Here is a 15,925-nt window from a genome sequence, read left to right as displayed (position 1 = left end):
TCTACACTGCAGACTGAGGTGAAGGGACTACAGCAGGAGAGAGAGGGGTTAAGGGCTCAGCTGGAGACACTGGAAACACGGTTCTTACAACAGACTGAGTTACACAAGGCACAACTAACAGCAATGAGGAAGGAAATGAGTGAACTAAGGCAGGACAGAGGAGCACAGCACAGCAAATTCATCTCATCAGAGGAACCGGTGGAGCAGGACACTCTTCACCCAGATCACAACTCTCAAACCACAGAGATTCAGCACAGCCAGAATCCTCCTCTCCCATCAAACCCCTCCCTCAGCTCACAACCAGCCTCACACTCAGAAGACCCCTCCACACCGACAGAAGGAACACTACGACCGGAAGTCGCTATTTTAATTGATTCAAATGGCAAATTTATCAATGAAAATAAGCTTTTTCCCAAACACAGAGTGGCCAAACTCTGGTGTCCGAACACTCAGAGCGCACTCAAATGGCTAAGTGTTGACAAACTGGGATCCCCAAGCCATGTAATAATCCACACCGGCACAAACGATCTGAGAGCCCAACAGGAGAGGGTGGCTATATCACTACAAACAGTAATTGAAAAGGCCTCAACCACCTTCCCAAATGCAAAAATTACCATCTCCACACTGCTGCCCCGAAAAGACTTCCACCCTGACACTATCCAGCGAGTGAACGCCCACATCTCCCGCTCTTGTGCACTTAAACCCAATGTGCACCTGGCACACCACCCCACCCTGGACCCCTCATGCCTCTACGACCATGTTCATCTGTACAAGACTGCTGTTCCAGTCTTCGCCAGGACCCTAAAAAATGTGGCTCTGAGTCGATATCACAACAGCACCCCCAGGAGCAACAGGGCCCAACAACCTCCACCCAGACCTGTAAGAAAGCACAATGTACCCCCAGAGAGAACATCCAGAAGACTTCCGTCAAGACAACATGACTCTCACATGCTGAGACCATCCCAACCAGCACTTGAGCATTTTCTTCCAGCCTTTACACCCTCAAATTCAGCACATCAGGCCAGGCCAAAGCCCCTCCTGCCAACCCCCTGCCCTCCTCATACCCCGCAGGCCCCGAGCGAACACAGCTACGCTCAGATAGTGAGCAGAACATCAACAACAACACCAGTGCAAGCCACATCAACAGAGCTAAGAGACATCCATCAGATGCTCAACCTCATCTGCTCACACCTACTGTCATAGGTCAAAACTTATCTACAAAATTATGACCCCATGGACAACAAAGCCTTTATCATTTCATGTTGGAACATTCAAGGCCTGAGATCATCCACCTTTGGCCTCAAAAGCAGAAACACAGATTTCAACTCAGAAATCAAAAACTCAGACATCATCATCCTACAAGAGACATGGAGCAGAGATGGACCCACCGGCTGCCCCAAAGGCTACAGAGAACTCATCATCCCATCCACTAAACTGCCTGGAGTTACACAAGGAAGAGACTCAGGAGGCATGCTTATTTGGTACAGATCGAATCTTGCCCATGCCATCAAATTAGCTAAAACAGGACAATTCTGCACATGGTTAGAAATTAATAAGACAGTTACCGCAACAGAGAAAAACATCTTCCTGTGTGCGACTTATATCCCTCCAGCAGAGTCTCCATATTTTAATGAAGATAGTTTTTCCATTCTTGAAGTAGACATTAATTACTTCCAGTCACAGGGAAGCGTCCTGCTCTGTGGAGACCTGAATGCCAGAACAGGTGAAGAACTGGACACATTGAACCCACAGGGGGACACCTACCTGCCTGGAGGAGACGTCTTCCCCACACTGATACAAGCACAGAGACACAATTATGATAAAACAACAAACAAAAGCGGAACACATCTTCTTCATCTGTGTCGCACACTAGGTCTGTTCCTAGTCAACGGCAGGCTCCGAGGAGACTCCTACGGTAGATACACCTACAGCTCATCTTTCGGTAGCAGTACAGTCGACTACTTTCTGACAGACCTTAACCCAAACTCCCTCAGAGCGTTCACAGTCAGCCCACTAAACCCCCTATCAGACCACAGTAAAATAACCCTCTACTTAAACAGAGCAATGCCCAACCAAGAAGCATCTAAGCAAACCCAGCTGCACTCACTTAGACACATGTATAGATGGAAACAAAGCAGTAAAGATACATATCTAAGTACAATTAGTCAACCGAAAATTCAAGCCCTATTAGATCAATTCCTTGCCACTCCTTTCCCGCACAATAGTGAAGGTACAAACCTAGCAGTAGACAAGCTGAACAGAATATTTGAGGTATCAGCAACATTATCCAACTTAAAAGCAACAAAAAGAAAACCAAAAAGACCACATGCCACTGAGAAATGGTTTGACAATGACTGCAAAAAACTTAGGAAACAATTAAGAACCCTATCCAACCAGAAACACAGAGATGCTGACAATGAGAACATCCGTCATCTCTATCACGAAAAACTTAAACAATATAGGAATACTTTAAGAAAGAAAAAGGAACAAAACAGAAAAAGTCAACTCAGGGAAATTGAAGAATCCTTAGAATCCAACCAGTTCTGGAAACATTGGAACACACTAAACCAATCCTACCATCCAGAACTAGCTATCCAGAATGGAGATGTTTGGATTAACCACTTCTCCAACCTCTTTAATAATGTAAACAAAAATCTGGAACAAAATGCCCTGTATGACAAACTAACAGTTTTAGAATCAACTATCAAAGACTACCAGAACCCCTTAGACTCCCCAATTACACTAACCGAACTATTAGACAAAATCCAAACCCTGAAATTGCAAAAAGCCTGTGGTGTCGATGGCATCCTAAATGAAATGATTAAATACACAGACCAAAAATTCAAATTAGCCATTCTCAAGCTCTTCAACTTCATCCTGAGTTTAGGTATATTCCCCAAAATTTGGAATAAAGGTCTTATTACCCCAATCTATAAAAACGGAGACAGATTTGACCCTAATAACTACCGTGGTATATGTGTAAACAGCAACCTAGGCAAACTCTTCTGCAACATCATAAACAGCAGACTAACCCATTTTCTCAGAGACAGAAATATCCTGAGCAAGTATCAAATTGGCTTCCAACCAAATTATCGCACATCAGACCATATATACACTCTCCATACCTTAGTCGATAAACAAATTAACGAAAACAAAGGAAAAATTTTCTCATGCTTTGTTGACTTCAAAAAAGCTTTTGACTCCATTTGGCATGAAGGCCTTTTTCTTCAATTAATTAAGTGTGGCATTGGAGGAAAAACATATGACATCATCAAATCAATGTACACAAACAACAAATTTGCAGTTAAAATTGATAGCAAACACACAGACTTCCTCCCTCAGAGTCGTGGAGTGAGACAGGGCTGCAGCTTAAGTCCCACACTGTTCAACATCTATATAAATGAGCTAGCGAGAGCTCTGGATCAGTCTACAGCACCTGGCCTTACTCTACTGGACACTGAGGTCAGATGCCTTCTGTTTGCTGATGATCTGGTGCTGCTGTCTCCCACTAAAGAGGGTCTACAGCAGCATCTAGACCTCCTGCTCAACTTCTGTCAGTCATGGGCCCTGGCAATTAACCCCAAAAAGACTAAAATTATGATTTTCCAAAAAAGACCCAGCCGCCAAGACCAACATCATAGTTTTAAATTGGACAACATGCTCATCGAACACACCCAGGACTACACTTACCTTGGCATAAATATTAGCAACACAGGAAATTTTAAAAAAGCTGTTAACAACTTGAGAGACAAGGCACGGAGAGCTTTTTATGCTATCAAGAGAAATATCCAAATTGACATCCCAATTCGAATCTGGCTAAAAATAATCAAAACCGTAATAGAGCCCATCGCGCTGTACGGGTGTGAAGTCTGGGGTCCACTCACAGACCAAGAGTTTACTAAATGGGACAAACACCCAATAGAGACTCTGCAGACCGAGCTGTGCAAAATCTTGCTACATGTTCAGCGCAAAACCCCAAATAATGCCTGTAGAGCAGAATTAGGATTATACCCTCTTATAATTACCATTCAAAAAAGAGCCATTAAATTCCATGCCCACTTAAAAAATAGCGATGAACAGACCCTCCATCACAAAGCCCTGACCTACCAAGAGCTGAAGCCAGAGAAGAACGCCCTAGGCCGATTGGTCTTAGAGCTCACGTCACAAACGGACAGTAAAAACATAGTAACCCCAAACCAAATAACTAAAACACAAAAAGAAAAATACTTCAAACATTGGACAGATGCAACAGCCAGACAAAGTAAACTGGAATGCTATTTGGCCCTAAACAGAACATATGAATTGGCAGGATACCTGAGTACAGTGAGCGACCCAAAACTGAGGAAAGTCCTGAGCATGTACAGACTCAGTGAACACAGTCTGAGCATCGAGACAGGCAGACACAGGCAGACCTGGCTGCCGAAGGAAGAGCGACTGTGCCCTCACTGCACAGAGAACCAAGTGGAGACAGAGCTTCACTTTTTGACATCCTGCCCCAAATATGCAAACATTAGAAACACTTTCTATCCCCTTTTCACAACCTACCAGAAAGACTTCCATCAGAAATGTAATATGGATAAACTCCCACTCCTACTAGGAGAAAGCCCAGCGAGCTCTAACCTGGCTGCCAGATACGTGAAGTCCTGTCACGAAGAAAGAGCCTCCAGCAGGATAGAGACTACAAACTACACACCTAGAGACACTGTGTAAATATTAGTAGATTGAACTTTTTATTGCAATGTTTATCTCCACGAAGAAAAAAAAAAAAAAAAAAAAAAACTTTACTTTATTTTTATTATTTTTTTATTTAACTATTTACTTATTTATATTCTATAGTGTTCTGAATGCTTTGGCAATGTAAAGATTTCTTTAACCATGCCAATAAAGCTATTTGAATCTTGAATCTTGAGAGAGAGAGAGAGAGAGAGAGAGAGAGAGAGAGAGAGAGAGAGAGAGAGAGAGAGAGAGAGAGAGAGAGAGAGAGAGAGAGAGAGAGAGAGAGAGAGAGAGAGAGAGAGAGAGAGAGAGATGGCTACAGATGGGCCACAGACAGTGGAGACAAACTCATCATGGCCTTCAAATCACCTGATCTGATGAATGACATCTCCATATATGACCAAACTCAATATGTCCCTACCAAAAACGGTGTAAACAAGGCGACTGATGACATCAACACGATATTCCATAAGGCAGCCATCAGAGCTGACCTCATAAAACAGAAACATAAGCCTATTAGAAGACAAAATGTTGAGAAATGGTTTGATAAAGAATGCAAGACCATCAGAAAAGACCTTAGAAATATAGCAAATGAAAAACACCGCCAACCAAACAACCCGGCCTTACGCATTCGATACAATGACATTTTAAATAAATACAAATGTACAATTAGGAACAAAAAACAAAATTATACCCACAGGAAACTTGAAGACATTGAAAACGCCATTAATCAAGATCAATTCTGGAATATGTGGAACAAGTTCAACACAAAACCACAACAAGCATTACCCATTCAAAATGGTGATATCTGGAAAACACATTTTGAAAACCTTTACAAATACATACCAATTAAACAAATTAGACCAGAACAAAATTTTGTAAAAGAAAAACTCCAAATATTAGAACAGACAATTAAAGACAACCAAAACCCTCTCGATTCTCCAATTACTTGGGAAGAATTGATCACACAGACAAAATCTCTCCAGCCGAGGAAAGCTTGTGGTCCAGACAACATTAAAAACGAGATGCTGAAATGCAGCACCCCAGAGATGCAGGCTGCAATGTTAAAGCTGTTCAATATTGTTCTACAGTCAGGATGTTTTCCTGACATCTGGTGCAAAGGGCTCATTTCCCCCATTCATAAGAGTGGGGACAAATCAGACCCTAATAACTACCGTGGCATCTCTGTCAGCAGCTGTCTAGGCAAATTATTCTGCAGCATTCTCAATAAAAGAATGCTAGATTTCATTGAGGAACACTCCATCTTAAGTAAAAGCCAGATTGGTTTCCTCCCAAAACACCGCACCACTGATCATATATATACCTTACACACATTAATTAATAAACATGTACACCAAACTAAAAATGGTAAAATATTCTCTTGTTTCATTGATTTCAGAAAAGCTTTTGATTCTATTTGGCATGAAGGTCTCTTTTACAGACTTCTAAAATGTGGTATAGGGGGCAAAATGTATGATCTAGTTAAATCTATGTATTTAGAAAATATGTGCGCTATTAAAATTGGCAACAAACAAACTGATTTCTTCACCCAAAGAAGAGGTGTTCGGCAGGGTTGCAATTTAAGTCCAACATTATTTAATATATACATCAATGAGCTTGCTGTTGAGTTAGATCAATGTGCTGCTCCTGGCCTCACCCTTCTAGATCGAGAGGTGAAGTCTCTGTTTTATGCTGACGATCTCGTTCTACTGTCTCCTACTAAACAAGGATTACAGCAACAGCTAGACATCGTAGAAAAGTACTGTCAGAACTGGGCTCTGGCTGTAAATATGAAGAAAACTAATATCATGATCTTCCAAAAACGCCCAAGATGTCAGAACAAACATCAATTCACCATCAATAATGATGTCATTGAACACAGCATGAGCTATACCTACCTTGGTATAACCATATCAGCATCAGGGAGTTTCAACATGGCAGTGAATGAACTAAAAGAAAAAGCTCGAAGAGCTATACATGCAATTAAGAGAAAATTCTATAACTTCCAAATTCCAATCAAAATCTGGCTTAAAATATTTGACAGTGTCATCCAGCCCATTGCGCTATATGGTAGTGAAATATGGGGTCCACTCAGTCATCAGAGCTATACCCGTTGGGACAAACACCCAACAGAATCTCTTCATGCAGAATTTTGCAGATACATTCTACATGTACACAGAAACACACCAACAAATGCATGCAGAGCAGAATTAGGCAGATACCCCCTGATAATTAACATCCAAAAGAGAACACTCAACTTTTTTAACCACCTGAAATCCAGCCCCCAAAACACACTTCACTCCAAGGCCCTCCGAACCCAGGAGCTGAGCCCAGAAAAGAGTCCCCTATGTCAACTGGTACTAAGACAAACTGCCCCACATCAGAGACAGTCTGAGCAGCCTCAGAACAACACTGCCGTCCAAACACCAATCAGAGTCAAGCAAATCATAGCACAATGCAAAGAAACCTATCTGGAACATTGGCAAGAAGAAACTAAAAGCCAAAGTAGACTAGAATGTTATCTGACCCTAAAAAGAGAATATAAATTAGCAGAATATCTCTCTACTGTCAGAGATAGAAAGCAGAGACAGATCCTAACCAGGTACAGGCTCAGTGATCACAAACTGGCAATTGAAACAGGAAGACACAAAAAATTGTGGCAACCAAAAGAAAACAGAACGTGTGATCACTGTTTGACAGGTGAGGTTGAGACGGAGATGCACTTTCTCCTAAAATGTGAAGCGTTCAAAGACACAAGGGACCTTTACTTTAACAAATTTAACTATATAATCCCAAATTTCATAGACCTGGATGACATTTCTAAGTTAAACTTTCTCCTGGGAGAAGGAGACAAAACTTATCTTGCTGCCCAATATATTCAAACATGCCACAACCTGAGGGGCAGTGAATGAGTGATCGACGCGCACGCGCGCACGCACACGCAAATATATCCAAATATTGTGTTAAGTGTTTATGTATGTGTGTGTGCATGTGTGTGTGTGTGTGTGTGTGTGTGTGTATATGTATATATATGTGTGTATAGAGTATTTGTATATGTTGTATATGCTTTGGCAACATTGTTTGAAAAACTTTCATGCCAATAAAGCCCCTTTGAATTGAAAAAATTGAAATTGAATTGAGAGAGAGAGAGAGAGAGAGAGAGAGAGAGAGAGAGAGAGAGAGAGAGAGAGAGAGAGAGAGAGAGAGAGAGAGAGAGAGAGAGAGAGAGAGAGAGAGAGAGCAGAAAGCAGAAGTTAAAACAGAAAAATGAAACAAGGCTACACTGCTTCAACAGATGACTTTAATCCTGTTTATTAAATTATAAAGAATCCGTGAGGATCAGGAATAGAGAGTCAAGGATTTAAGCGATTTGTGGATTTTTTTGCAGAGTTATTTGATGAAATGGGATTGTAGTGAAGTAGGGGAGCTTTATGAGTGTGTGACAGCAGACGTGAACTGGGATAAATCGCTTGAGAAACAGAGCACAAACGACAGGATCAGACGCAGGCGTTTATTTGTTCCAAATTCATGAAGTATTAAAGGGAATAATTCACTCACTCTCACACAGAGAGAGGCAGACCCTAGACGCCCTATAAGCAAACAACAAAAATAGCAATAATCAAATCAGAAATCTGCAGCAGGCTACATTTATAATTGAAAATAACACAGGAATCTAAGATTTATTAATGAAAGTCTATGTTTATTAAAAAATAAACTCAGATTTCAAAGTGCAAGCTTAGCACAGGGATGTGCTGAATTACAGAGTCTCATTTAAATGGCTAATTTTCTTGCCACTGATTATAGGAGCACTCAGTTATTCTTTGAGACTTTATATCTCATTGACACGCATTTAGCAACAATAGCGGAGGCAATTTGTGACCCCAGAATAATCTTCAGAGCGCTCTTTGTGATGTCTTTTAAGAGATACTCAGAGGTTGCGATTTGGGAAGATTAGAGCGAATGAGAATTAGCTGGGCGGATTCGCCCGTCACCGTGGCTCTTGGGGACCTCTATGTCACTGATAACTTCTACTGAGCTGTTTGCTAAGAGGATAGAGCGTGCTAATCCAAGTCATAAGACATACCATGTGAATTACATCTCCAAACAGATTACTCCACACAGATTAGGATGAAAGCAATAAATCTTGTCATATCATTCATCATTCTGGTATACGCAGGAATTCAAACTTGCAGATGAAGTTGAAATAAGTGAACATATTCAATTCAACACTAAGCAAAGAGCCATGAGAAAATCATCACATGCAGGTGTGAAAATTTGATTAGTATTCTGAAGGGCAGTAATGTTGGAGTCTCTATGCATAGTAGGCATACTATGGTGGTCAATGGGGAATGAGATCTGTTTGATTAAAACATTCTTCCAAATATCTTCCTTTGTGTTCAGCAGAACAAATAAACACATAGAGGTTTGGAACAACATGATGGTGAGTAAATACTGACAGAATTTTTGGGTGAACTAACCCTGTAAAGGGGTCATTGGATGCAAAATTCACTTTTATATGGTGTTTGCATATAAATGTGTCTTTGCAGTGTGTGGATAGAACCACCATACAATGAAAAAAATCCATTCACTCCTTTTCGTTTGGATTTTGTCATAATATTGATTAGGGCTGGGTAATAAATATCGATTTCTCGATATTAACCGATTCTCATTTTTACGAACCGATATCGATTCTTAAATCTCAAGAATCGATTAGTCATCCTGTTTCATTTGAATGAATGGAACATTGTATCGCGGCTGCGCGCATCCAAAAAAAAAAAAAAATTCGCAATAATCTTTGTCCTTTGTTACTATTGATATGAAACAAAGTCTCAAATTTCAAATTACGTCCATTTTCTTTAGAAATTCAAAAACATAAATAACGTTTTGGCGCTGTGGCGTGAGATCACTCTGGCTCAGCTCAAGAGAAGCAGCAAGCGCTGATCTCTCTTCCGGCTTCGAAATCGAATCGAATTCCAAGCCTGTGAATCGAAATCGAATCGAATTAATATTGCCCTAATTCTGATGATGTCATATTGCTCATGCTCCGCCCAAGACCACTGATGCACTGATCCCATATTAGCATTTTCCACCCTCAGCCATTTGTATACTGTCCACCAAGGCAGGTTGCCAAGGCAGCACTTTATGTGTCTTGTGTGACACACCCCATGGAAGAGAGGGGTTGGGTGTGCAGTTGCTCATTATCATTTAAAGAGAAATGCACCAAAACAGGTTGCTGTAAAAATAGCTGTTTTTGAGGAGGTAAAAGGGTGTTGTTTTACACAAACAATGAGGAATTTTAACCAAAGTATGTTTCAAACTATTCTGTAAGCAGTAGCATCCTCAACAGAAATTTAGAGTCGCCTATAAATGGGGCACAGAACGTAATTATCTTTAGCCTCTTGTCTTCTAACACTCCCGCTCCCCCTTGCCCTTGAGGGTTTGAATCAAGTGAGAAAGAAGAAAAAGGTGTAAGACAGGTGTGTGGTATTGTCTGCCTTGAGCATTTGAAACAGTGGCACCCAGGGAGTTCCCGGTGCACACACTGGCATAGATGAACACAACACATACCCACAATGCATGGGGTCACCTAACACCCCACCCAAAATATAGCTTCACTATTAGATAAACACTCTTTCTTTTCCACCTGTGAATGTGAGGAAGACAAAAGGGGAAGGACAAAGAGAGGAGTGAGAGGAGGTGTCAGATAGGCATGCTATAGGTCATCAAGATTCTCAAAGGCATTTCATCTCAGTCACACCTGGGTCACGCGTGCTGGCATTCTGGGACTGCGGGGAGCAGGTGTGTGCGTATGACTGCTTATGTGTGTTTGTGCAACCACATTGAGCAGATGGCGAGAGCAATAACTGACAAACCCGGAGAGGGAACTGAAAGCACCTAATAATTATCCCAGTGTTTTCTGCCACAAACACGACAATTAGAATACCAGCAACACCTTGCCAACACATATGTTTGTATGTCTGACACTGAAACCATGTGTACAAGGATATACTAAACATGCTATTTTGAACAAAGGGCTATTGTTTACACTATAAGGGACTGTTCTTACTTTCCTTTCTTTTCAGCGTGTTTCGGTCTCTCACTCTCTCGGGTCTCTAGGGGGTTAAAAGCAGAGATGTAGCTGTAGATCCCAACAGATGGAACACTTGTTAGAACAAGAAGTGCACATACAGGACCCACTGGGCTCCCTAGAGATCCTGCTTCTCAGACTCAACATTCAGATTCAGATAACAGCAAAGTTCACACTGCTTGGTTGAATTTAAAGCGGTCAGTATTTTAACATGCATAATTGAAATCTGTTTTTTGTGCGGTCAAGCAGTCATTACACAACGCATAATCAAATATTTGAAATATTGGTTATAATGGCCTCAAGACAACCAATGTCAAAAACCAACCACATGACAGTTTAATGTAATGTTATGTTAACCCATGAAGTTAAGTGGTTTCTTAAGTTTGATACTTAATCTGCTGTCATGTTTTTGACATATTCATGTCATGACAATGTATGTTGTCTTGGTAATGTCAAGTTGTCATAGCCAAGACACTGATGGGTTATGATGTATTGGTTTATGTCAAGTTATCAAAACAAAGACATCTCAAACATATGTCATATTTGCATTAAAAGTGACATAATTAAGTGAATGACACTTAATGACAAAGGTCAAAAACCTCCATAAAACCGCCTTTATAATCATAACATGTGTAATGTCATGATTTTAAAAGCGTCATGTCAGTCTTATGCACACCCTTTCAAGTAAAGTGTTACCAATGTATTACTACAAACTACTACACTACTGTTTTAGTCCAGCTAAGATCAAACTTTGAGGATCCAGCTCAGCTTTTGAAAAGCATTTTAGACCAATGGCCCACTGAGGATAGTACAATATGTTTTTAGTTCTTTTTTGTTATTGTAATAAATCACATATTTAAGCAAATTTAAAAACAGTGAGATTATGTAGTACTTGAAGAAATTTTAGAAGCAACTGATCGATACTTAGTCAATTGAGGCATATAGCAGGAAAACAGCTAGGATAACAGGACTGGAACAGCATTATGGAAAGGAAAATTGAATTATTTACAGACCAATATTGCGGGCAGAGTTATTAAAGATCTGGACTGGTAACATGGACAGTGAACGGCCAGAATGTGTGATAAATATAATAAATAAAAATAATAAAGTCTAAAGTTTCCCATTTATTTCTGGAGTCACACACACACAGACCACCGGTTTTAACCACAACCGCTTAAAAAACCACTTTAAAGTACTTTTTAAATAATTACAAATGCTCTCAGACATTGACACCCACTTAAACAGCACAATCAGATTAAATGACCTTTCAATATTTGGTTTAGTCCTCATCCAACTGAGAATACAGAAATTGTGAGGGGAAATGAACGCTTATTTTAAAAACACTTACTTACAAAATATATTTCAAAACTTTTCTTTGCCCTAAAAACCTCGATTCTTAGTAGATTTAACTTGCATGTGTCTTCTGCGAGGGATTGTTCGAGATTTAAGCTCGCATTAAAAAAAATACTACATGAGTCTGATAGATATAGGCCTACATAGGCCTGACGTTACAAGCTTTTCACTTTTTGTAACGGGCTTAAACCAATGAGGAAATTTAATATAATAGACCTAGAAACGGAAAAAAACACAAACAAGGTTATCGAAGTGGGACACAAGTTACCTGAAGGACGGAGTGACGGAGAATCTCTGCATGTTTCGCTTCGCTTGCCTGCAGAACGTGCAGAACCCCAGCGCCAGAACCGGAAGTGAGGGAGGGGCGGAATTATTATTATTGCATTATACTAGTTATTTTAGCAAGAATGTAAGGACAAAATGGGCCTGAGAGTGAGTTCGTCATATGATGGGCTACATTGTAAGTTAAATTTATACAAGATTGCAGTGATAAAACAGGCCTGCTAGGGTTGAATTGGTCATTTTGTATACATTTTTATTGTTTCGTTTAAAACAATGCCTTTTTTAGATTTTGACATTATTATTTTACACGAAAAAAATGCTGCACATGTTCTTGTGAAATAAAGTATATTTTATAAAAAAAAAATACTTTTATAAATACGTTTATTTTATTTATTTCTTTATTTATTTTATTAGGCTAAACAATCAAAATCATCTTACAAATACATATCTTCAATATCAAAACAATTTAAGATTTTTGTAAACACAATAAATCAATAAATAGAACGTAAAATATCACAGAGGTCTAATCAGTTTGTGAATTTGTATAATTTTGAAAACCTCCAATGCTTGTCTTGTTTTATATCTTTCAAAGCTTTATTAAAAAAAGTTAACTCCTTCACAAAAAACAAAAAACAAAGGTCTTACCTTCATAAATCTACACGAATGTATAAACTGCTTAACTAAAATTATTAAACTGTTATTAAAATACCCATAAGTTTCAAGTATTATTTTTTCACCATCATGATCAGAGAGTAACTCATAATACAACGAAACGGATAACTTAAACTATATACAATTATATTACAGAAAATTAATGTTTTAAAATGCTTATTGTACTATAATGTAGCATATAACATACATACGTAGAGAGTAGGACATTTCATGTTCAATAAAAGCTATTTCATGTGTAAAATACCCTCCAAATTAAGTTAGGTGGCGTTATTAGGTTTCGAACCTAAGCTCCGCCCCTCACTTACGACCCAAGGGGGTAATCCTTCACTTGCATTAGCATTCCCATTGACTCCCATTCATTTTGGCGTCACTTTGACGGCGAATAACTTTACATCTGAGGCGTTTGAAGACCCCATTTGACCTTTATTTATTTCTAAAGAAACACAACAATGAGTAAAATGCTCCATCATGTTGTAGCTTATGTTATGGCCCCGTAGAAGCAGCTTTAGTAAAAGTAAGCTAACGATTGCGTCATACCCACGCGACTCTCTGTCGCACAGTAGAGAGATTACCGTATAGATAGGAGAAGAAGCTCGCGCGCAATCGGGGAAACGTGAAGACAAAATGACAAAATAATTAATCAGAATACCCAGCAAAAGTTTCTCCTGCTCCTAGTTCATGGACAGCTCCTACTCACACTCTCCGCCTCTGCATGTTTGGGAAGGGAATGATTCAGATTTCTCATACCACAGCACCAGAAGACAGACGGGTCGCTCACGTCACATCTACGTCGTCAAGCTCTGTTTGAGTCGGGGGCTGCGTCCGAAACCGCATACTTCCCTACTATATAGTATGGAAAAAGCAGTAGGCGAGCGAATAAGTATGTCCAAATCCTTAGTATCCATAAAAGAGTAGGCGAGAATTACCAGAGTGACGTACTAATTATCGCGAGATTCGGGCATACGTATACTTATAGTACGTCCGAATATTCCTACTTTCGTACTATATAGTAGGGGGAAACAGTATTTGAAAGGAGTAGTATGTCCGAAACCTCAGTACTCATAAAAGAGTAGGCGAGAAGTTCCCGGATGATCTCCTGCTTTCGCCCCGATTTTTGAGTGTTCATCCGATGGATACTCTTCTATCCCAGGAGGCCACGGGAGAGCATACGTCATTATCAACATCGGAGATCAGCAGGGGTTTTCAAATGTGAGTAAACACGGTTTCTTGTGTTTAAATCGTATGTGTTAAACTACTATAGAGTAAACGTTTTAACTGTTGAAGGTCTAAAGGACTTAGACAGTATAGTATAGTTGTGATTTTGCTGTAAACACATGTTTTATTAGTTAGTTAAACTGGGGAGCTCCAGTAAGTACGCTACACGTAAGTTTCTAAAATGGATTTACATAACCATATAACGTTACATCTTAAATACGCTTATTTAAAATGTCTATTTACATCTGAAATGAAAATATTGTTTAAGTATTGCAGATGAGCACATCCCAACATGAAAAATACATCTGAGTGATGTAACGTTATGTGTGCTATTAATATGAAGGATAATTCACTGTTGTCAACACTACTTACATTACACAAATGTACTGTAAATAAGGTAAATAAACAAATCTATAAAGTAACTAAATATGTTATATTTAATTTGTCCCTTATTAGTGTTGATATATTGAGGAACATTTAAGTTGGATTAAAAGTGAGTTAACACATCAACCTCAGCATGTAAATTCAGTGTTGAGCTCGTAATGTGAATCTTGTCTGTATGTTACAGGGACAGAAGAACACGCGTGTGTTTATCCGGTGGAGAGAGGCTCATGATGCTGAATGCTGTCATGAAAGGCTCTGAGTGAGTATACTACAGAAATGGATAACAAAATCTATTCAATCTTAAATTGTAGTTTATTTGAATTATTGTACAAATTTCAAGTAGAGAAATTACAACACTTTTCTGATTCTTGATTTCTGTGCATTTGCTGCATAGCTTTTGTGGTGGAGCAAGACCTGCAAGGAAAGATTATGGCAGCATTTGTTTTAGGGATTTTACTCAAATATAAAGTAAGGTTATTTTTAATACATAAATCAAATGACATTGTGTTAAAATTACTGCTTTTTTATAATGTTTGTGCATTTTTGTAGGATCTGAAATGTCTGCAGACTGGTGTGAGCACTGAGGATGAGGAGCCTAGAGCTGCATCCTGGAAGTGGTGCCATGGATGAGACGCTCCATCTCTCCACCTGCCCTTATGAGTCCCTCCATCTGTCCACCTGCCTTTACGAGACCCTCCATCTCTCCACCTGCCCTTACAAGACCCTCTATCTCTCCACCTGCCCTTATTGCCTCAGATTGTGAAGCGCAGCGCAGCAACAAGCTCTGGGACGAAGGCACAGTCCCCTCTGGTGAATTCATCAGAATAAAGACGCAGAATGGGAACCGCTGTGTTGAGACGGCATTAGGATGTGGTGTTCAGCCCTGTAAATACATGCTTGTAGTTTGAATAAAGCTTTGTTTTATGTGTTGTTGACTTGTATAATGCATTTGTTTATTGTGATGGTTACTTTTATTTGTTCTTTTACTCATTTATTCATTTTTATTATTGTTGTCAGTATATAAAATTGAATTATTTAATTAATGTATCCATTAATTCATCGATTGACTGATAATTGAGATGTTTCACTGCATTTATGAATATAAATTTATTCATGCATAACTGTCATATGACAAAACAAATTACATTTTGCTTGTTATATTAAATTATATTTTTAGTATATAAAAAAGTTATATAATTAAGTATTGGTCAGCAT

The 15,925-nt window shown here is 39.3% G+C and overlaps 1 long non-coding RNA gene across 1 annotated transcript; it reads left to right on the top strand.

Moving 5' to 3' along the window:
- Nucleotides 1–13,925: 13,925 nt before the first annotated feature.
- On the top strand, nucleotides 13,926–15,639 carry LOC148998462 (uncharacterized). Its single transcript, XR_016161649.1, has 4 exons — nucleotides 13,926–14,320; nucleotides 14,895–14,969; nucleotides 15,105–15,178; nucleotides 15,260–15,639. It is a non-coding gene; the product is annotated as an uncharacterized LOC148998462 (long non-coding RNA).
- The last annotated feature ends 286 nt before the right edge of the window (nucleotides 15,640–15,925 follow it).

This window comes from Pimephales promelas, chromosome 1, assembly GCF_988280905.1.
Source record: "Pimephales promelas chromosome 1, fPimPro1.hap1.1, whole genome shotgun sequence".
Classification (NCBI taxonomy): Eukaryota; Metazoa; Chordata; class Actinopteri; order Cypriniformes; family Leuciscidae; genus Pimephales; species Pimephales promelas.
This window is presented reverse-complemented; position numbering and strand designations above follow the sequence as displayed.